Source organism: Oncorhynchus keta, chromosome 14 (genome assembly GCF_023373465.1).
Source record: "Oncorhynchus keta strain PuntledgeMale-10-30-2019 chromosome 14, Oket_V2, whole genome shotgun sequence".
Lineage (NCBI taxonomy): Eukaryota > Metazoa > Chordata > Actinopteri > Salmoniformes > Salmonidae > Oncorhynchus > Oncorhynchus keta.
In genome coordinates this window covers 8,674,223-8,697,986 of record NC_068434.1, presented here as the reverse complement: position 1 = coordinate 8,697,986, position 23,764 = coordinate 8,674,223, and the positions used below count along the sequence as shown (strand labels likewise).

The 23,764-nt window shown below is 44.0% G+C and overlaps 1 protein-coding gene and 1 long non-coding RNA gene across 3 annotated transcripts in view; one reads left to right on the top strand and one right to left on the bottom strand.

Moving 5' to 3' along the window:
* Positions 1-23,653, top strand: part of LOC127907187 (uncharacterized) — a 44,127-nt gene extending 20,474 nt beyond the window's left edge. The window contains exons 1-3 of one of the 2 annotated variants that reach the window (XR_008063613.1): positions 17,142-17,283; positions 17,436-17,767; positions 23,521-23,653. This is a non-coding gene — a long non-coding RNA (uncharacterized LOC127907187). Of the gene's footprint in view, positions 1-17,141; positions 17,284-17,435; positions 17,768-23,520 lie in introns of those variants that run through there. The other variant, XR_008063614.1, reaches the window with a different exon arrangement.
* Positions 1-23,764, bottom strand: part of LOC127907182 (uncharacterized) — a 251,290-nt gene that overhangs the window by 211,737 nt on the left and 15,789 nt on the right. The gene's annotated exons all lie outside the window — the stretch shown is intronic.

Here is a 23,764-nt window from a genome sequence, read left to right as displayed (position 1 = left end):
TCTCAATAGCAAGGCTATGCTCACTGAGTCTGTACATAGTCAAAGCTTTCCTTCATTTTGGGTCAGTCACAGTGGTCAGGTATTCTGCCGCTGTGCACTCTCTGTGTAGGGCCAAATAGCATTCTAGTTTGCTCTGTTTTTTGTTAATTCTTTCCAATGTGTTAAGTAATTATCTTTTTTTGTTTCTCATGATTTGGTTGGGTCTAATTGTGCTGTTGTCCTGGGGCTCTGTAGGGTGTGTTTGTGTTTGTGAACAGAGCCCCAGGACCAGCTTGCTTAGGGGACTCTTCTCCAGGTTCATCTCTCTGTAGGTGATGGCTTTGTTATGGAAGGTTTGTGAATCGCTTCCTTTTAGGTGGTTGTAGAATTTAATGGCTCTTTTCTGGATTTTGATAATTAGTGGGTATCGGCCTAATTCTGCTCTGCATGCATTATTTGGTGTTTTATGTTGTACACGGAGGATATTTTTGCAGAATTCTGCGTGCAGAGTCTCAATTTGGTGTTTGTCCCATTTGTGAAGTCTTGGTTGGTGGGCGGACCCCAGACCTCACAACCATAAAGGGCAATGGGCTCTATGACTGATTCAAGTATTTTAGCCAAATCCTAATTGGTATGTTGAAATTTATGTTTCTTTTGATGGCATAGAATGCCCTTCTTGCCTTGTCTCTCAGATCGTTCACAGCTTTGTGGAAGTTACCTGTGGCGCTGATGTTTAGGCCAAGGTATGTATAGTTTTTTGTGTGCTCTAGGGCAACAGTGTCTAGATGGAATTTGAATTTGTGGTCCTGGTGACTGGACCTTTGGAACACCATTATTTTGGTCTTACTGAGATTTACTGTCAGGGCCCAGGTCTGACAGAATCTGTGCATAAGATCTAGGTGCTGCTGTAGGCCCTCCTTGGTTGGTGACAGAAGCACCAGATCATCAGCAGACATTTGACTTCGGATTCTAGCGGGGGAGGCCGGGTGCTGCAGACTTTTCTAGTGCCCGCGCCACCCGTTGATATATATGTTGAAGAGGGTGGGGCTTAAGCTGCATCCCTGTCTAACCCCACGACCCTGTGTGAAGAAATGCGTGTGTTTTTGCCAATTTTAACCGCACACTTGTTGTTTGTACATGGATTTTATAATGTCATATGTTTTACCCCCAACACCACTTTCCATCAGTTTGTATAGCAGACCCTCATGCCAGATTGAGTCGAAGGCTTTTTAAATTAACAAAGCATGAGAAGACTTTGCCTTTGTTTTGGTTTGTTTGGTTGTCAATTAGGGTGTGCAGGGTAAATACATGGTCTGTTTGTACGGTAATTTGGTAAAAAGCCAATTTGACATTTGCCTCAGTACATTGTTTTCATTGAGGAAATGTACGAGTCTGCTGTTAATAATAATGCAGAGGATTTTCCCAAGGTTACTGTTGACACATATTCCACGGTAGTTATTGGGGTCAAATTTGTCTCCCACTTTTGTGGATTGGGGTGATCAGTTCTTGTTAACAAATATTGGGGAAGATGCCAGAGCTAAGTATGATGTTAAAGAGTTTTATTAGTATAGCCAATTGGAATTTGTTGTCTGTATATTTGATAATTTCATTGAGGATACCATCGACACCACAGGCCTTTTTTTGGGTTGGAGGTTTTTATTTTGTCCTGTAACTCATTCAATGTAATTGGAGAATCCAGTGGGTTCTGGTAGTCTTTAATAGTTGATTCTAAGATCTGTATTTGATCATGTATATGTTTTGCTCTTTATTCTTTGTTATAGAAACCAAAAGATTGGAGAAGTGGTTTACCCATACATCTCCATTTTGGATAGATAATTTTTCGTGCTGTTGTTTGTTTAGTGTTTTCCCAATTTTCCCAGAAGTGGTTAGAGTCTATGGATTCTTCAATTACATTGAGCTGATTTCTGACATGCTGTTCCTTCTTTTTCCGTAGTGTATTTCTGTATTGTTTTAGTGATTCACCATAGTGAAGGCGTAGACTCAGGTTTTTCCGGGTCTCTATGTTTTTGGTTGGACAGGTTTCTCAATTTCTTTCTTAGATTTTTTTTGCATTCTTCATCAAACCATATGTCATTATTGTTCATTTTCTTCGGTTTTCTATTTGAGATTTTTATATTTGATAGGAAGCTGAGAGGTCAAATATACTGTTGAGATTTTCTACTGCCAAGTTGACACCTTCACTATTAGTGGAATGTTTTACCAAGGAAATTGTCTAAAAGAGATTGAATTTGTTGTTGCCTAATTGTTTTTTGGTAGGTTTCCAAACTGCATTCCTTCCATCTATAGCATTTCTTAATGTTACTCAGTTCCTTTGGCTTTGATGCCTCATGATTGAGTATTGCTCTGTTTAAGTAGACTGTGATTTTGCTGTGGTCTGATAGGGGTGTTAGTGGACTGACTGTGAACGCTCTGAGAGATTCTGGGTTGAGGTCAGTGATAAAGTAGTCTACAGTACTACTGCCAAGAGATGAGCTATAGGTGTACCTACCATAGGAGTCCCCTCGAAGCCTACCGTTGACTATGTACATACCCAGCGTCGACAAAGCTGCAGGAGTTGTGACCCGTTTTTGTTGGTTATGTTGTCATAGTTGTGCCTAGGGGGCATATGTAGGGAGGATGCTGTCACCTCCAGGCAGATGTTTGTCCCCCTGTGTGCTGAGGGTGTCAGGTTCTTGTCCGGTTCTGGCATTTAGGTCGCCACAGACTAGTACATGTCCCTGGGCCTTTCCCGACATCAACCATTCCTCTTCTTCTTTTCCTCTTCCCAGAGGCACACATGAAGTCTGTCCATCTCTTCTTCTGATTTCGGATCGTTTCGATCCTTCCCCATCAACTCAAGCATGTGGGCTTCCTTCTCTGTACAGGTTTTCTTCTCTTCCCTCAGGAAGTGAACCTCCATCTCTGCCTGCTTGTATCTGGGTGCAAAGGAATGTCAACACATTATTTATGAAGTGAACTCAGACAATTTACTACAATATTAAAATAATAATTCAACTTCTGCTCAATGTAACTGTCTTTAATAACACATCACACAACTGTGACTTAACAGTAGGTGAATGTGATGAGTTGACTGTCCATGATGGCCAGAGGTGAGTAATGTCACTCTGGTCCAGGGCGTTACGTACAGCTGGCAGACACTGAGCCTTCCTTCAGCAAACCGCACATAATGCCTGGACCAGAGCTAGGTTATGTGTTGAATGACTTACAGACTGTTCCACATGATAGGAGGGGGTAAGAAGACAGTCCCAGTAGGAGATGGAGATCACCCAGAAGACTTCGGAGGTCGAGACGGTACCCCACCACCCTTACATTTACATTTAAGTCATTTAGCAGACGCTCTTATCCAGAGCGACTTACAAATTAGTGCATTCACCTTATGACATCCAGTGGAACAGTCACTTTACAATAGTGCATCTAAATCTTAAAAAGGGGGGTGAGAAGGATTACTTATCCTATCCTAGGTATTGTTAAAGAGGTGGGGTTTCAGGTGTCTCCGGAAGGTGGTGATTGACTCCGCTGTCCTGGCGTCGTGAGGGAGTTTGTTCCACCATTGGGGGCCAGAGCAGCGAACAGTTTTGACTGGGCTGAGGCGGGAACTGTACTTCCTCAGTGGTAGGGAGGCGAGCAGGCCAGAGGTGGATGAACGCAGTGCCCTTGTTTGGGTGTAGGGCCTGATCAGAGCCTGGAGGTACTTTGAGGTGCCGTTCCCCTCACAGCTCCGCAGGGGCAAGCACCATGGTCTTGTAGCGGATGCGAGCTTCAACTGGAAGCCAGTGGAGAGAGCGGAGGAGCGGGGTGACGTGAGAGAACTTGGGAAGGTTGAACACCAGACGGGCTGCGGCGTCCTCTGGATGAGTTGTAGGGGTTTAATGGCACAGGCAGGGAGCCCAGCCAACAGCGAGTTGCAGTAATCCAGACGGGAGATGACAAGTGCCTGGATTAGGACCTGCGCCGCTTCCTGTGTGAGGCAGGGTCGTACTCTGCGGATGTTGTAGAGCATGAACCTACAGGAACGGGCCACCGCCTTGATGTTAGTTGAGAACGACAGGGTGTTGTCCAGGATCACGCCAAGGTTCTTAGCGCTCTGGGAGAGGACACAATGGAGTTGTCAACCGTGATGGCGAGATCATGGAGCGGGCAGTCCTTCCCGGGGAGGAAGAGCAGCCCGTCTTGCGAGGTTCAGCTTGAGGTGGTGATCCGTCATCCACACTGATATGTCTGCCAGACATGCAGAGATGCGATTCGCCACCTGGTCATCAGAAGGAAAAGGAAGATTAATTTGTGTCGTCTGCATAGCTATGATAGGAGAGACCATGTGAGGTTATGACAGAGCCAAGTGACTTGGTGTATAGCGAGAATAGGAGAGGGCCTAGAACAGAGCCCTGGGGGACACCAGTGGTGAGAGCGCGTGGTGAGGAGGCAGATTCTCGCCACGCCACCTGGTAGGAGCGACCTGTCAGGTAGGACGCAATCCAGGCGTGGGCCGCGCCGGGAGATGCCCAACTCGGGAGAGGGTGGAGAGGAGGATCTGATGGTTCACAGTATCGAAGGCAGCCATAGGTCTAGAAGGATGAGAGCAGGAGAGAGAGTTAGCTTTAGCGGTGTGGAGCGCCTCCGTGATACAGAGAAAACAGTCTCAGTTGAATGACTAGTCTTGAAACCTGACTGATTTGGATCAAGAAGGTCATTCTGAGAGAGATAGCGGGAGAGCTGGCCAAGGACGGCACGTTCAAGAGTTTTGGAGAGAAAGAAAGAAGGGATACTGGTCTGTAGTTGTTGACATCGGAGGGATCGAGTGTAGGTTTTTCAGAAGGGGTGCAACTCTGTCTCTTGAAGACGGAAGGACGAACCAGTCGGTCAGGGATGAGTTGATGAGCGAGGTGAGGTGGGGAGAAGGTCTCCGGAAATGGTCTGGAGAAGAGAGGAGGGGATAGGGTCAGCGGGCAGGTTGTTGGGCGGCCAGCCGTCACAAGACGCGAGATTTCATCTGGAGAGAGAGGGGAGAAAGAGGTCAGGCACAGGGTAGGGCAGTGTGAGCAGAACCAGCGGTGTCGTTTGACTTAGCAACGAGGATCGGATGTCGTCGACCTTCTTTTCAAAATGGTTGACGAAGTCATCTGCAGAGGGAGGAGGGGGGGAGGATTCAGGAGGGAGGAGAAGGTGGCAAAGAGCTTCCTAGGGTTAGAGGCAGAAGCTTGGAATTTAGAGTGGTAGAAAGTGGCTTTAGCAGCAGAGACAGAAGAGGAAAATGTGAGAGGAGGGAGCGAAAGGATGCCAGGTCCGCAGGGAGGCGAGTTTTCCTCCATTTCCGCTCGGCTGCCCGGGCCTGTTCTGTGAGCTCGCAATGAGTCGTCCGAGCCACGGAGCGGGAGGGGAGGACCGAGCCGGCCTGGAGGATGGGGGCATAGAGTCAAAGGATGCAGAAAGGGAGAGAGGAGGGTTGAGGAGGCAGAATCAGGAGATAGGTTGGAGAAGGTTTGAGCAGAGGAAGAGATGATAGGATGGAAGAGGAGAGAGTAGCGGGGGAGAGAGAGCGAAGGTTGGGACGGCGCGATACCATCCAGTAGGGGCAGTGTGGGAAGTGTTGGATGAGAGCGAGAGGGAAAAGGATACAAGGTAGTGGTCGGAGACTTGGAGGGGAGTTGCAATGAGGTTAGTGGAAGAACAGCATCTAGTAAAGATGAGGTCGGCGTATTGCCTGCCTTGTGATTGTGAGTAGGTTGGGAAGGTGAGAGGGTGAGGTCAAAGAGGAGAGGAGTGGAAAGAAGGAGGCAGAGAGGAATGAGTCAAAGGTAGACGGGGGGAGGTTGAAGTCCCAGAACTGTGAGAGGTGAGCCGTCCTCAGGAAAGGAGCTTATCAAGGCATCAAGCTCATTGATGAACTCTCCGAGGCAACCTGGAGGGCGATAAATGATAAGGATGTTAAGCTTGAAAGGGCTGGTAACTGTGACAGCATGAAATTCAAAGGAGGCGATAGACAGATGGGTAAGGGAGAAAGAGAGAATGACCACTTGGGAGAGATGAGGATCCCGGTGCCACCCACCCCATGACAGAAGCTCGGGGTGTGCGAGAACACGTGGGCGGACGAAGAGAGAGCAGTAGAGTGGCAGTGTTATCTGGTGATCCATGTTCCGTCAGTGCCAGAAGTCGAGGGACTGGAGGAGGCATAGGCTGAGATGAACTCTGCCTTGTTGGCCGCAGATCGGCAGTTCCAGAGGCTACGGAGACCTGGAACTCCATGTGGGTCGTGCGCTGGGACCACCAGATTAGGGTGACGCGGCCACGGGTGTGGAGCGTTTGTATGGTCTGTGCAGAGAGGGAGAGAACAGGGATAGACAGACACATAGTTGACAGGCTACAGAAGAGGCTACGCTAATGCAAGGAGATTGGAATGACAAGTGGACTACACGTCTTGAATGTTCAGAAAGTTAAGCTACGTAGCAAGAATCTTATTGACAACAAGTCTCCAGCAGCGGGGCGAGTCGCAGGGCGATCCAGACGACGACGGTGGAACTCCTTGCAGCATTGAAGGGTCCAACACGTCCTCCACGGAACCCAGCATCTCCTCTGGACCATACCCCTCCCACTCCACGAGGTACTGAAGGCCCGACGCCTCGAATCCAGTATGGGGCGAACGGAGTACGCCGGGGCCCCCTCGATGTCCAGAGGGAGGAAGAACCTCCCGCACCTCAGACTCCTGGAGTGGACCAGCCACCACCGGCATGAGAGAGACACATGGAACGAGGGGTTAATACGGTAATCGGGTGGAAGTTGTAACCTGTAACAAACCTCATTCCTCTCCTCAGGACTTTGAATGGCCTCACAAACTGCAGACCCAAACCCCAGATAAATCTCCGTAGTAATTGGCAAACCCTAAAAATCGCTGCACCGCCTTTACCGTGGTGAGAGTCGGCCAATTACGCACGGCTGCAATCTGGTCACCTTCATCTACACCACCTAGGAGGAGACGGCCTGCTGAAAGAACAGGCATTTCTCGGCCTTGGTGTATATGGTCATCTTCAACAGTCGTCCAAGTACCTCGTACCAGGACACATGCTCGGCGCGTGTAGCGGAGTATATCAGAATGTCATCGATATACCACTACACCCTGCCCGTGCAGGTCCTCAAAATCTCATCTACAAAGGATTGGAAAACTGATGGGGCATTCATCAACCCATCAAAGTACTCATAATGCCCTGAGGTGGTCCCTAAATGCTGTCTTCCACTGGTCTCCCTCCGGGATATGCACCAGGGTATACTCACTCTTGAGATCCAGTTGTGTAGAAGCGCGCCCCATGCATTGACTCAGTCTCCGTGGCGATAAGAGGTAACTATCTCACCGTGATTTGATTGGGACCTCTATAGTCAATGCACAAGCGTAGACCTCCATCCTTCTTCTTCACAAAAATAACCTCTGAGGCGGGTGAGGTGGTGGACTGAATGTACACCCCTGACGTAGGGATTCAGAGACATATGTATCCATAGCCACCGTCTCCGTTGCGACAGGGGATACAGGTGACCTGAAAGGCGCAGCGTCTGCCAGGAGATTTATCGCACAATCCCCCCTGTCGATGAGGTGGTAATTGAGCGCCCTCTTTACAGAAGGCGAGAGCATATTCTAGGGGATGCACGGTGGAGACCTGGTCTGGACTTTCCACCATTGGAAACCCTACACACGTCCCGAGCACTCTCACGACCACCCCGTGAGAGACTGATTTGTCTCCTCGTAACCCCCGTGTCTCCATTTAAAAAAAAAAAACTTTATTTTACTAGGCAAGTCAGTTAAGAACACATTCTTATTGTCAATGATGGCCTAGGAACACTGGGTTAACTGCCTTGTTCAGGGGCAGAACGACCTTGTCAACTCGGTGATTCGATCTTGCAACCTTTCGGTTACTAGTCCAATGCTTCCCTGATTAGCCCGGACCCTAATGGTCGACTATCCAGAGCGTGAACAGGGAAAGGTCTAACTACAGGAATAATGGGGATCCCTAAACTAAGGGCTAATGCTCTGTCTATTAAAATTCCCAGCTCCACCTGAATCGACAAGATCCTTATGCCGGGAATGCGGGATAAAATCAGGGAAACAAACGGGTACAAACAGGTGGTCAACAGAGGACTCTGGATGAGTGTGGTGCAGACTCACCTGGGTGATGCCAGAGTGCCCTGCCTGTTGCCTCGAACTCCCAGAGGAACCGACCGGCAGTGTGCCCTCTGCTGCCATAGATGTATAGATGGTGCACGTGACGGCTCCTCCTCCAGTCTCCCCTACGCGCAGCCCCTCGCAACTACATGGGCACCGGAGCGGGGGGTTCTGGAAGATGGCACCGACAGAGCCCCCTCTGGACGTCTGCGAGTGACCTGCAGGTTATCCAACCGGATTGACAAATCCACCAGTTGGTCAAAGGAGATGGTGGCATCCCTGCAGGCCAGCTCACGTCGGACGTCCTCGTGTAGGCTGCACTGATAGTGGTCAATGAGGGCCCTGTTTTTCCAGCCTGCTCCAGCGGCCAAGGTCCTGAATTCTAGGTCAAATTCCTGGGCCGTCCTCCTCCCCTGTTACTTCTACCCGTACCCTGCTCCGGATGAGACGGGTAGAGACAACCCCAGTTGCGCTTAGTCGAGGCACTGGGGAGACTTCCTGTCTCTCCCAGTGGTCCATGGTCTGGTCAACACGATCCATCATGGCACCAAGGTGATATAACATGGCCGAATGTTCCTGGACGCGCTCCTCGTCTCCTTCGGGAGATCTGATTGTAGTAAATAGGCACACTTTAATTCCTGTCATAAAATGACAACATAACAACATAAGCGTTCCAAAGTACGTAACTTAACAAAGGCCTTACAATACTCGCATAACAAGACACAATTACACACAAAGACATGGAGGGGAACAGAGGACTAAATACATGCAGTGTGATTATGGAATGAGAACCAGGTGTGTATGAAACAAGACAAAACAAATGGACATATGAGAAATGGAGCGGCGATGTCTAGAAAGCCGGTGATGTCAATCGCCAAACACCGCCCGAACAAGGAGAGGAGCCGACTTTGGCGGAAGTCGTGACACTGAGTCACTCTGACCAGACTGACTGATGTGGCTTCTAGAACCTCTGGGCCTCAAGAACCCCCCATCAAGCTAATGAGCAGTCATATTGACTACGACATTCTAACAGTGTAATACATTTCATATGTTATCGCAAAAATAAAAATTTGGTTGTGTTTATGAAAAGCCATGGGTAAAATTAGAATACCATTTTTATTTGATGTCAAATAATACAATAGCATTTTCATTGGTTTATGTTCCTGTAGGCGATAGGTAAAAAATTAAACACCACTAAAAACACCACAATCATGTATTCAATCAATTGTATTCATGGAGTGCCTTTTGTTACGACTATGAAACAGAAAGCATTTGTGTTGGAACACAGTAACTTTTATAACAACAAAATGAATAAAATACGCCAACCACCAAGATGTGAGGTCAAATGATGAAAACATTGGTAGAACAAACATCATTATCATCGCCAAGTAGCCTTGATAAATAGTGAAACTCAGCACAAAACAATAATGGCATTATAATTAATATAAGTGGCTATTTGACAGCAGTCAAGAATAGTCAATATCAGCTTGCGTGTATCTTCACACAATGGCATCAGTTGGATTTCATTTAGCTGTTATCTCTTGTCCTAACAGTTAACTCAATTTCTGTAACTTTCAAGTCCTTGACACCTGTTGACATATGTTACAGGCCTCGGACTGGGATGTGGTCAGCAGATAATAAACCTGAATTAACAGGGTAAAATGATGAGACAGAGAAACCGTAGTGGGAATTCTCCAAGATGTATTAAAATACTGTTCTCTTTTGTTAATCTTTTTGGTGATCAAAACCAAGTATCCATTACAACTCTATTATTGCATTACATCTCCACATTTCATATTCCAGTATCAACAAAATAAAAAGTCTGAGGTTAAAATACTATCACCACACATCTACACATTCACATTATATATAACTCACTGTACTATCAGTGTCAATTTGGAAAAAGCTATACATTACTGGAGGCCTGTGCTAAACGGTGCTACAACCATTATATTATAAACCACTAACATGTAAGCTATCAGACTGAGATAAACTAGCCTTGAGCTAGCTAGCGCTTAGCCAAGCTAAATATGGTTAGCATCAAGCTAGCAAACTGTTAAATATTTTTGTAGAAATATCAACACACACATTTTATCGTGACATCACATATTCACATATATTACCTGAAATAAACTGAGTCTTTGTTGATAGAAAATAAAACAAATAGGATCTAAACGTTATTGAAAAACAGTACAGAAAGTTCAGACGCCATCTTGATCCCTTCTCTTACATGTAAACCATTAGCAACCTAGCCAACCTCCATTACTTACAATGGGGAAAATACCAACCAGTTTATCACTCTGTTAAAACTCCCTTCAAACGTGACCAAACTCATGGACTATTTAGTTAACCATGTTACCTCAATATGCTGAGAGTCATATTGCACTTTTGCACATTGCGTAACTTGATTAACAGGGTAAAATGATGAGACGGAGAAACGTTATTAGTTTTCAGTAGTAGGCATTCTCCAAGATTGAAGAAGAAACCTCTAAGACCTCACGATCTCACATCACAGCTCCCCCTAGCAGCAGTAATCAGATACATTACTTTAAATGCAAATACCTGGGAGGCCTAGAAAATGATACAAGGGATGGCTCCATCAGAGAACAAATTAAATAAAATATCAAAATATGACCTGGAGCGGCACACACACACACACACACACAATTATAGCATCTTGTTTACATTTGTCACATTGTAGGCGTCCAGCTGAGGCCTGGATGGACCATATTGCAATGAGATGTGCACAGGGGTATGTACAGTTGATGTCGGGAGTTTACATACAACTTAGACAAATACATTTAAACACAGTTTTTCACAATTCCTGACATTTAATCCAAGTAAAGATTCCCTGTCTTAGGTCAGTTAGGATCACCACTTTCTTTTAAGAATGTGAAATGTCAGAATAATAGGACAGAGAATGATTTATTTCAGCATTTATTTCTTTCGTCACATTCCTTGTGGGTCATAAGTTTAAATACACTCAATTAGTATTTGGTAGCATTCCCTTTAAATTGTTTAACTTGGGTCAAACGTTTCGGGTAGCCTTCCACAAGCTTCCCACAATACATTTGGTGAATTTTAGAACAATTTTTGTTTCATCAGACCAGAGGACATTTCTCCAAAAAGTACAATCTTTGTCTACATGTGCAGTTGCAAACCGTTGTCTGGCTTTTCAAGGGTGGTTTTGGAGCAGTGGCTTCTTCCTTGCCGAGGGCCTTTCAGGTTATGTCGATATTGGACTGGTTTTTACTGTGGATAAAGATATTGTTGTACCTGTTTCCTCCAGCTACTTCACAAGGTACTTTGTTGTTGTTCTGGGATTTGCACTTTTTGTTTTGCACCAATGTACGTTCATCTCTAGGAGACAGAACGCATCTCCTTCCTGAGCGGTATGACGGCTGCGTAATCCCACGGTGCTTATACTTGCGTACTATTGTTTGTACAGATGAATGTGGTACCTTCAGGCGTTTGAAACTTGCTCCCAAGGATGAACCAGACTTATGGGGGTCTACAATTTTTATTCTGAGGTCTTGGCTGATTTCATTTGATTTTCCCATGACGTCAAGCAAGAGGCACTGAGTTTTAAGGTAGGCCTTGAAACACATCCACAGGTACTGTTAGGGTTGCGTCAATTCTAATCTGGTATCAGGATAAATATGACATTGAGTCACCGATTGTATACTATGTATTTTCTATTAGCTAAGCAATAAGTGGCAAATGCAATTTTCGTATATACGGGCTCTCTGTCCCACCTCGCAGGGCAAACAGAGAACTGACTTGTTCCTGACAAAGATATTATAATATACTCTTGACAGAAGTAGTTCCTGCTTCCGAGCCGGCCTGTCAGAGTAGAGACTGGGCGTGGTTTAAACTCACCCAGCCTATCGTTGATTGTTGGCGCACGAGCTGGTCTCAGCCTCCTTGGCGCTTCAGCGGTCAGTCGTTGTAGTTGTGTAGAATATCTATGCGCTCACACACTCAATACAGTTATCTCACACCTGGCTCCTGTTATCTAACAAAAGACCGTTTGTTCTCCCAACACTACGTTCTGAATGTGCCCCCACAACTCATTGCACAGTACCCGTCTTCATGTTATTCTGTATTTTTCCATCATGAGAAAGGCCTTAACAATGTTGCATAACACATATATCCACACAAGCCAACAGCAAATAGTATTCCATCACATATGATATGGTAAGGGCTATAGTGTGTAACACAGAACCTCACAGTACACATCCAATTGCCTCAAATGATGTCAATTAGCCTATCAGAAGCTTCTAAAGCCATGACATCATTTTCTGGAATTTTCCAAGCTGTTTAAATGCACATTCAACTTAGTTTATGTAAACTTCTGACCCACTGGAATTGTGATACAGTTAATCGTAAAGTGAAATAATCTCTCGGCACATTTTTGGGGGAACAAAGTAGATGTCCTAACCAACTTGCTAAAACTATAGTTTGTTAACAATAAATTTGTGGAGTGGTTAAAAAAAATGAGTTTTAATGACCCCAACCTGGTAGGTGTGTGTGTAAACTTCTGACTTCAACTGTATGTACAGTCCTTTCTAGTCTGACGGCAAATGAGTTGAACAGGAGAAGAGGATGAGGTTGGTGGTGGAGGAAGAGCAGTGTAGGGGGGTAGAACAGCTGCAGTGACGTTGATTGGTTGCTCTGGCTCATCACTTGTTGACTAAAAGAAAGAAGGATTTAGACATTTGTTGGACATTGCCATAGTTCAACAGCTGAAAAGCCTTCATTAACATACTCCCAGAGATAGAAAGACATCCAGTATTCACTGAATGAAGGAGCCTATTTACAATTTCATTCATCAATTAAATAAATGATACTATAGTACATTCAATGACGTTATTATTGTAGACTATAGGCTCCTCCTGTATCTACCTTCTACAATACCGTCATCATTGAATGCATACCTATCCACATTTATTATGGTAGGTGTGGTGATGGTAGGGATGGTAGGTGTAATGATGGTAGGTGTGATGGTAGAGATGGTAGGTGTGGTTATGGTAGATGTGATGATGGTTGGTGGGTGATTGTAGGTGTGGTGAAGGTCTGTATGACGGTAGGTGTGGTGATGGTAGGTGTGTGGATGGTAGGTGTGGTTAGGGTAGATGTGATGATGGTAGGTGGGTGATTGTAGGTGTGGTGATGGTAGGTCTTATTGTATTTGTGGTGATGGTAGGTGTGGTGATGGTAGGTGTGGTGATGGTAGGTGTGATGATGGTAGGTGTGGTGATGGTAGATGTGATGATGGTAGATGTGATGATGGTAGGTCTTATTGTATTTGTGGTGATGGTAGGTGTGATAGGTGTGGTGAAGGTCTGTATGACGGTAGGTGTGGTGATGGTAGGTGTGTGGATGGTAGGTACGGTTGGTGTGGTGATGGTAGGTGTGATAGGTTTGGTAGGTAGGTGTGGTAGTTGTGATAGGTAGGTACTGTATGTAGATTTGGTGGGTGTGGTAATGGTAGGTGTGGTGATGGTAGTTGTGGTAGGTTTAGTGTCGGTAGGTGAGGGGAAGGTAGGTACGGTATGTGTGGTGATGGTAGTTGTGTTAGGTTTGGTGATGGTAGGTGTGATAGAAGTGGTGATGGTAGGTATGATAATTGTGGTGATGGTAGATGTGGTAGGTGTGATGGTAGTTGTGGTAGGTAAGTTTGGTAGGTTTGGTGATGGTAGATATGGTAGGTATGGTGATGATAGGTGTGGTAGGTAAGTGTGGTAGGTGTGGTGATCATATATATATATATATAGTAGGTTTGGTGATGATAGGTGTGGTAGTTGTGGTAGCTAAGTGTGGTAGATGTAGCAGGTAGGTTTGGTAGGTGTGGTGATGGTTGTTGTGGTGATGGTAGCTGTGCTAGGTTAGGTGATAGTATTTTTGATAGTTGTGTTAGGTGTGTTAGTTGTGGTTTGGTGGTTGTAGGTTTGGTAGATGTGTTGATGGTAGGTGTGGTAGTTGTGGTAGTTTGGTGTGGTACTTTGTGGTAGGTGAACTGAACACTGTGGAACTGACCTTCCATATGGACTTGCATTATTTTCCAGAGAACCATAAAGCCCTGAGTTGATTATCCCTTTTATACCATGGCTATAATTTAGCACATTTGCCGGTAGAAATGTGTTCAACATTCATTGAAGTAGCTAGCAAGTTTACTAGATAGTTACAGTAGTTGCCTTGGTAACAAACAAACATACTTGCTAGTTTAGAAAACCAAACCGTCAGTCCTAGCTTGCTAGCTTGCTAGTCACAGTTAGTTTAACTCATAAATGTCACATGGGGTGGAATCTATTGACATTTTAAAGTATTATTCATGCAAATTTAATTATACATTTGTAAAAAAGTATCCAAAGTCAACAAATACAACACAACTTGCTGTTGATTGGAGGCATGACTCCCTGAACCAATAACAGTTGGTTGTATTCATTAAAGTCTAGTGGGGTGGAAGATATTGATGTTTTAATTCAGATTTATTTTATAAGTAACGTGAATTTAAATTGACAGAAAATTCTTAAAGTAATCAAATACAAAAGTAATTGTTGTTGATTGGAGGGATGAGGTCCCTGAACCAATAACATTTGGTTGTTTTCATAAGTCTAATGGGGTGGAAGATATTGATTTTTTTAATGTATTTTTGTGTAAAGTGATTTGTTTTACTTTCAGTAGATTTTATAGAAGTACATTTTTTTAAATCATTGAGTTAATAAAGCCACATACAGACATTGTCTCTTTTTTGCTTTCTTGAGGAAGGCAGCTCATAAATGCAGGTGTTTCAGCCCAGCTTAGTGCTTTCTGTGGTGGTGGGGCAGCCAGTGAGAAATACGGAGCGTAGGGGTTGGTAATGTTCTCTGGTTGCGCCGTGATTGGTTCAACATCATATTTACAAAATCATAGCTACCAAGCTAGCAGTCATCATCATGCATCCAGACAACAATCTCCTGGCAAATCCTTTTCAATCCTTGTCATATGAAGAGAAATTATAGATAAAAAGTATCAGTGGTCATCAACCTTTCCAAATAAACACAAAAAGTTGGAAAATCGCAAATTCAACAATGAGTGGTTTGGAAGGAATCAGTGGTTAACTGCAAGCTTAACAAAGCAATCACTAGCCTGCTATTCAGCATGACTCCTGCCGCAATCAAAACAACTAGAAACTCAGAACTGGGACATCTTAGATTTCAGTGAGTTCAAGACAACTGGGAACTCTGACTGGGACATCTTAGACTTCAGTGAGTTCAAGACAACTGGGAACTTTGACTGGGACATCTTAGATTTCAGTGAGTTCAAGACAACTGGGAACTCCCTTGTGTGTGTGGCGTGACCGCCTCTGGTATTGTTGGACTGGGACTTTAAGCTCCCTTGTGTGTGTGGCGTGACCGTCTCTCTGGTTTTGGTTGGACTGGGACTTTACGCTCCCTTGTGTGTGTGGTGTGACCGTCTCTCTGTTTGGTTGGACTGGGACTTTACGCTCCCTTGTGTGTGTGGCGTGACCGTCTCTCTGTTTGGTTGGACTGGGACTTTACGCTCCCTTGTGTGTGTGGTGTGACCGTCTCTCTGTTTGGTTGGACTGGGACTTTACACTCCCTTGTGTGTGTGGCGTGACCGTCTCTCTGGTTTTGTGGGAATATTAAAGATCCACATCTTTTGAACTACCCTGCTCTCTGCGCCTGACTCCTGCACTCACTACTTATTGAAGCCGTGACACCATGGTGCTGAAAAGAAACCTCTGCTGTTGGGACAGCTTTATGTCGACCCTAACAGTTTGTGGGCATCGTTTGTTAAAGTTACAGTGCAATTAATGTATTGTTTAGTGTTGTGTTGTGTAGTGGCTTTGCTGGCATTCATCTAAAACATTTTGGGGGAGTTTTCCCCACCAAGATGTACATGCTGCAATCACCACGGGGTGGGTGAATTATAACACATCAACCCTGTTACCTATAGATAGACAGTCTAGAAATGTTTAAACTATTTACATGTGTTTGGTAAGCTTGCATTCCATTCCCCCTGTCACATGGGGATCTATGGTTGATTCTAGATGAAATAGTCAACTCTGTTACAGTCAACCCTGTCACTTTATTTGACCCTTAATAGGCACTTGCTATAGTATGTATTTGTTACTCTTGAGATGGGAAACATATTTTATATTAAGTTGAACATGTGCTCTTTATGACACAATGTTAGAATTAGGTGAAATATAAAGTTACACTCCCCAAAAGGTACTCAACTAGTGGAATGACCCAAGTACTGAACTGGAGGTGGGAGAGCTAACGATGCGTCTACTGTTGCTCTCTCCTCAGACTCTTAGAGAAGCTATTTCAATCTGATATTTCTCCTATGGTCTAAAATAGATGTGTATAGAAGACTCCTCTCTAATATAACGTGTCACACATTGTATCAAACTGATGGAATGTTAGGTGTCTCATTGAAAGTCTAACATCTACCATGACTACTGGATGTTTCAATTCTAATAAATAACAAAACAATCCACACCGTAACAACAATATTGCTTTTTTTACTAAATGCTTTTATTAAAGAATAAAACTTTGCTAACAAAAATGACATCATCAAACATCACTGGCCTGACTTGAGCAGCTCTGCCCGGGGATGGAGCCAGCAACTTAGCTGCTACCGGTCCGGTCCAGGCTACCTGCAGACCTCCTCCCAGACCTCCTTTTCAGCACCTCCCCTTAACAGGAGAGGTGGTGGAAATGATCAGAGTTGCATTCAACTTGAATAAAGATGAGAAACTCTGGTCTGTGGAGCCACTGGTCTGAGGGGAGGACTTCTGTTGAAACCATTTCCATTTTTGGGATATTTTCTAGGACTGTAGAGGTGGTAATCAGAGATGAATTTAACTAGGATACAGATGAGAGTCTCTGTTCTTGGGAGGAGGGTCACTGACCTTCGATGGTTTGTTGCCTGATAAAGAGGAAACTTGCTGGCTTGAGGAGACTATAATGTTTTGAGGAGGAAATGTGGCTCGATGACTTAAAGAGGAGGAGGAATTATTGGGCGACACTTTTAATTACCAACGTAACCTCAGTGGAACTGTGGCTTCATCAAGTTCCAGCTCTAGGCAGACAGCAGGTCAGGAATGCTGTAAGACATCACAGAGACAGGTAAGTATCTATATATTTACATGTGTGTTGCATGTACACTAAACCCTCACATTTGGATAATGTCACTTTTTAAAGTGATGACATGTATATTAACAGTGTAAAACATGAATAGATGTTTAAACATTCTTTACCTCATCCTAATTTTCTTCCAGATGCTTGGCTTTTTCTTTGTCTTTGTGTTGGAGATTGGCTCTGATGTGTCAGCCTCTTCTGGAGCTTCTAGCTGCTGGCTGTCTGGCCCCCCCTGATGGTTCTCTGGCCCCTCCTGCTGGTTCTCTGAACTCCCCTCCTGGTTCTCTGCCCATGCCTGTTGCCTCCTTGGCCTTTCCTGGTGGCCATCAGCAGATCCAGTGGGCTCTTGGCTTACTTGTTGGCCTGTGGCCCATCCGGGCAACTCCTGACCGTGGTTGTAATCGTGGCTGTGTTGGGTGGTTAGACACCGGGTGTTGATTTGAGCATCAGCCTCCAGATTCATCTGATCCAGGTAGTTTTCCTTCATCCTCTCCCTCTCCTCCTTCAGTTGTTGATGAGTGTGTTTTTAAGCAGGACCTCTCTCCACTGCTTATTGAAATCCTCCATCTTCTTCCTTCTCTCCTCAGCCTTCAGCAGCTCCTTCCTCTTCTCCCTCTCTCTCTCTGCCCGGGTCATGGTGGATGTTAACCTTGTGTGTCCAGGGATGGCTGGGAGGGGAGAAGAAGTAGAGTTTACATTCAACTTAGTGGATCTGGTATCAACTTAAATGTAATGGACACAGGGAATGAAGAATAGAAAACACAATTGGATGTCAATGATTCTTTACTCTTTTCAGTTGAGCAAGGCATGGAATGTGTCAATAAAGTGCAATAATTCCCATCCCGAATTGACCTGGTCCTAAATTGAACGTGTGTCCAGAATGGCACCTATTCTTTGTATAGTGCCAGGGCATATGTGATCGCTTAGGGCCCCATGGCCACTAGTAGCCCCGGATCCCCCAAAACACGTTTTTGTGTGTGTTTTTATGAACTGATGCAACATGATGACTGGTGTGGAACGTATGTGTGTAGAGGAGACTACAGAGGATGATGTCATAAGTAGAGGGAAAACAGGTCTTACCTATGTGGACGATCTTATGGCCCTCCTCAGCCTCTCTCTGATACGTTCTCTCTATCTTTCTGAGGTTCCTCTTCTCCCATGTTTTATTCACCCAGCCCACAGCTCTCCTTCTGATACTTTTATCAGGTGGGAGAATGTCCTCCTTGTCATCTTCCTTCTCCTCCTCCTCTAAGTCACCCCTCTTGTACTCAAGGATCTCCCTTCTTTCCTCTTCCACCATCTCCTCCCTTTTTTTTGCCTGTATTATTTTTTGTCTCTCTCTAATTAAAGATAAATGGCATTTAATGGCTTTCTTTCTCTGCTCCTCTCTCTCATCCTCTCTCTGCCTCTCCTCCTCTCTTAGTCTCAACATTTCTTTCTGTCTAGCAATTTCAATCTCTCGTTTTCTATCCTGCTCCTCTTGTTGTCTTGCCCTCTCCTGTTTTCTTTCCATCTCCAGCCGTCTTTCCTCCTTCTCCCTCCTGATTTGTTGTCCTCTTTCTATGTGTTCTCGTTCCCCTTCAACACTTCTAACCTCCTCTCTTTACGCCTATTGAAAACTTCCCGTGCTTTTGCTTTAACATTAACTACTACATGTTTCTTCATGCTTACTTCCTTTCCTCTCTTCTCTTTCCCCGTACTCTTCCTCTGCTTCCTTAATCACTTCCTGCTTTTCTTCAATCTCTCCTGTTCTATCTCCAGTTCATTCTGTCCCTCAATTTCCCCTAAAATATTTTTCTGCCCCTCCTTTCTTCTTCCTGCTTCCTCCCTTTGTCTCATAATCATCTTGTCTTTCTCCATCTCTTTCTGTTGCTGATCTCTTAATTCCATCTCTCTCTGATTCTCATTGTCTTTCTCCCTTTCTTTCTCCTTCTCCTTTTGTTTCTGTCTCTCCTCTTGTTGTTGTCGTCTGTGTATCTCTTCTATCTCTCTCTGTCTCTTGTTCTCCTCTCTCTTCCCTCCTTCTCCATGTCAATTTGCTTCTGTTTCCATATATTTTCTTCTTCTTGATCTCTCTCAAACATGATCTTTCTCTCCTCTTGTTGTTGTCGTCTTTCTTTCTCTCCCATCTCTCTGTCTCTCTTTCTCTTCGATCGCTCTCTGTCTCTCTTCTTCTCGTTCTTCATCTTCCATCTCTATTTGCTTCTGTTTAAATAGTTGTTCTTCATTCTCTCTTTCAATCTCTTTCTGTCTCTCTTCTTCTCCTCTGATATGTTTTTGTCTCTTTTCCATTATCTTTCTTTTGATCTCTCTCTGTCTCTCTTTCTCCTTCTCTTGTACTTCCTCTTTCATCTCTTTTTGCATCTGTTTACATATTTCTTCATCATTCTCTCTTTTGATCTCTCTCTGTCTCTCTTCTTCTCGTTCTTCCTCTTCCATCTCTTTTTGCTTCTGTTCAAATAGTTCTTCTTCATCTCTCTTTCAATATCTTTCTGTCTCTCTCTTTCTTCCTCTTCCATCTCTATTTGCTTCTGTTTACATCTTTCTTCTTCGTGCTCTCTTTCAATCTCTTTCTGTCTCTCTCTTCTTCTCTTTCGATATGTTTTTGTCTCTTTTCCATTATTTTTCTTTTGATCTCTCTCTGTCTCTCTTTCTCCCTCTCTTTCTTCCTCTTCCATCACTATTTGCTTCTGTTTACATCTTTCTTCTTCAATCTCTTTCAATCTCTCTGTCTCTCTTCTTCTCTTTCGATATGTTTTGTCTCTTTTCCATTATCTTTCTTTTGATCTCTCTCTGTCTCTCTTTCTCCCTCTCTCTTTCTTCCTCTTCCATCTCTATTTGCTTCTGTTTACATCTTTCTTCTTCGTGCTCTCTTTCAATCTCTTTCTGTCTCTCTTCTTCTCTTTCGATATGTTTTTGTCTCTTTTCCATTATTTTTCTTTTGATCTCTCTCTGTCTCTCTTTCTCCCTCTCTCGTTTGTCCACTTCCATCTCTTTTTGCTTCTGTTCAAATAGTTCTTCTTCATTCTCTCTTTCAATCTCTTTCTGTCTCTCTTTCTCCCTCTCTCGTTCTTCCTCTTCCATCTCTATTTGCTTCTGTTTACATCTTTCTTCTTCGTGCTCTCTTTCAATCTCTCTCTGTCTCTCTTCTTCTCTCTTCGATATGTTTTTGTCTCTTTTCCATGATCTTTCTTTTGATCTCTCTCTGTCTCTCTTTCTCCCTCTCGTTCTTCCTCTTCCATCTCAATTTGCTTCTGTTTACATCTTTCTTCTTCGTGCTCTCTTTCAATCTCTCTCTGTCTCTCTTCTTCTCTTTCTTTCTCTTCCATCTCTATTTTCTTCTGTTTACATCTTTCTTCTTCATGCTCTCTTTCAATCTCTCTCTCTGTCTCTCTTTCTCCCTCTCTCGTTCTTCCTCTTCCATCTCTATTTGCTTCTGTCCACATCTTTCTTCTTCAATCTCTATTTCAATCTCTCTCTGTCTCTCTTCTTCTCTTTCCATAATTTTCTGTCTCTTCTCCATTCTCTGTCTTCTGATCTGTCTCTGTCTCTCTTTCTCCCTCTCTCTTTCTTCCTCTTCCATCTCTATGTGCTTCTGTTTGCGTCTCTCCTCTTCTTCTCTCTCCATCTCCTTCTTCTTCTCATCTTCTTCTTGTCTCTGTTTTGGTATTTTCTCCATTCTCTTTCTTTCTACCTCTTTCTGTTTGTTGTGCTCACCCTCCATATTCTCCTCCATGTCCATTTGGTTCTGTGTCCATTTATATTTGTCTGTTTCCATATTTTCTAATTCTATCTGCTGTTCCTTGATTTTCTTGAAGACTTCCTCCAATTCAGATGTCTTTTTGTCATTGAGGAGGGCCGTCTCCATCTCCATCTCTCTCCACTCTATTTTTCATCTCCTCTTCACTTCGTCTCCAATCATTTTCTCTCTCTCTGTCTCTATCAAATGTTCTCTCTGGTTCAGTCTCGTCTTTCAATCTAATCTCTTCTTTCATTCTCACAACCTCTCTGTCTAACACTAGTACATTTTGGTTAACCTGTTTCACTCTCTCATTCTGTCTTCTAAACGCTTCTTTCGCTCTTTCAAATTTGATTTTGTATTGAATCTCTTTTGTTGTCATATCTTCTTTCAGTCTCTCAACCTCTCTCTCTAACTCTTTTACCTTTTCGTTAACCAGTTTGACTTTCTCATTCTCTGCAATACGCACGTCTCTTTCTCTTTCAAATATGATTTCCTTCTCAATCTCTTTCAATCTCTCAATCTCTCGTTCTAACACTTTTATCGTTTCTTCTGCCTGTTCCATTTTCTTCTTCATTTCTTGTCTTTCCAATTCTGCTTTTCTCTCCCTTTCCATCTCCCTTTCTCTCTCTTTTTCCCTCTCTCTTTCCCTCTCTCTTCCTGTCTCAATAGGTTTGTTGTTCCAGGCCAGTCTTGGTCGCTGATCCTCCATGACTTTCTGCCATAGCCTCAATCTCTCAATCTCTTGCTTCATTTTAAAAGGTTAAATTAGTGATAATCTATTACAAAGACATACTTTCAAAGGATTTGCAGAGAATGATACACAGAAATACAACCTAGAGCTAGGTAATTGAATCAAACACTGGACAACATCAATAGCAGGGTCATTTTGATCAATTCATCTGGACAGTTCATTGTCAATTAATGTATTATCATGGTTTGAAAAAATTACGAGACATTTTATGGTATCAATTATGTCCAAAATGTGTACAAATACAAACACACAACCTTCTTGCCCATTCAGTTAGGGGTTTGAGAAATTCCTGTTACAATTTGTGTGATGTTACAACAATGTTGCCTCTGATGTTTATACAAATGAGGCTTCACTAATGCAGTTATTTACAACCTGCACAGATACAGTTATCAACAACAACAACAGTAATGACGTTAATAAGGAAGTGGATATTCAACCAGCAGAAGAAAGGCATAGGGGTTGAGATAAATGAAGGTTAGGTTCAGGACCTAGGGTTGGGTTAAGGTAAAGGTCAGGTATAGTTTCAGTGAGGTTAAGGTAAGGGTTAAGGAAAGGAATAAAAGTTAACATTGGGTTAGCGTACCGCTGTCTGCCACTATTCATTTTCAGCTGGTAAATAAATATACACTGCCTTCTAATAATAACAATGACATGTCTTACGTGGGCCAGTTGTAGGTCCACCATCAGAAGATCCAGCAGTTGTTTGAGTCTGTGGATCTCCTGCATTTTTCTCTGGTGCTCCATTGCTCCTGTGGCTCTCTCTGCCTCCCTCTGTCTCTCTGCTTCCCTCTGTCTCTCTGCCTCCCTCTGTCTCTCTACTTCTCTCTGTCTCTCTGCCTCCCTCTGTCTCTCTGCTTCCCTCTCTCGCTCTGCTTCTCTGTGTCTCTCTGCTTCTCTCTGTCTCTCTGCCTTTCTCTCTCTCTCTGCATCTCTCTCTCTCTGCATCTCTCTCTCTGCCTCTCTCTGCCTCTCTCTGGCTCTCTGCCTCCCTCTGGCTCTCTGCCTCCCTCAGTCTCAGGATCTCAGCCTTCCACTCTTTCAATATACCCCTTTCTACTCTTCTTCTCCTCCTTTCATCTTTTAAAAGGGCTCGGAGATTGTCTGACTCAGACTGTAATTGTTCAATGATCTTGTCCATCTCCAATCCACCATTCCTCTTCTTCTTTTCCTCCTCCCAGAGGCACACTTGAAGTCTGTCCATCTCCTTCTTCTGGTTTCGGATCGTTCGATCCTTCCCCATCAACTCAAGCATGTGGGCTTCCTTCTCTGTACAGGTCTTCTTCTCTTCTCTCGGGAAGTGAACCTCCATCTCTGCCTGCTTGTAGCTGGGAGCAAAGGAATGTCAACACATTATTTAGGAAGTGAACTCAGACAATTTACTACAATATTAAAATAATAATTCAACTTCTGCTCAATGTAACTGTCTTTAATAACACATCACACAACTGTGACTTACAGTACATGAATGTGATGAGTTGACTGTCCATGATGGCCAGAGGTGGGTAATGTGTCACTCTGGTCCAGGGCGTTACGTACAGCTGGCAGACACTGAGCCTTCCTTCAGCAAGCCGCACATAATGCCCTGGACCAGAGCTAGGTTATGTGATGAATGACTTACAGACTGTTCCATATGATAGGAGGGGGTAAGAAGACAGTCCCAGTAGGAGACATAATGCCCTGGACCAGAGCTAGGTTATGTGATGAATGACTTACAGACTGTTCCATATGATAGGAGGGGGTAAGAAGACAGTCCCAGTAGGAGACGGAGATCGTCCAGAAGAAGAAGAGGTGTCCATCTCCTCAGAGACTGCAGGAAAGGTCTACAAGTTTTATTTCTGGAAAATAAAGAGATGCCTTCGTTCAGCAACAATGTGTGTTTCTATGTTTCTGTCACTAGATGGTGCCATTGTACACAACATTTACTCACCAGGTCAGTGAATTCAGAAACAGTCTTCAGAGTTGAGTCCTCAAGCTCT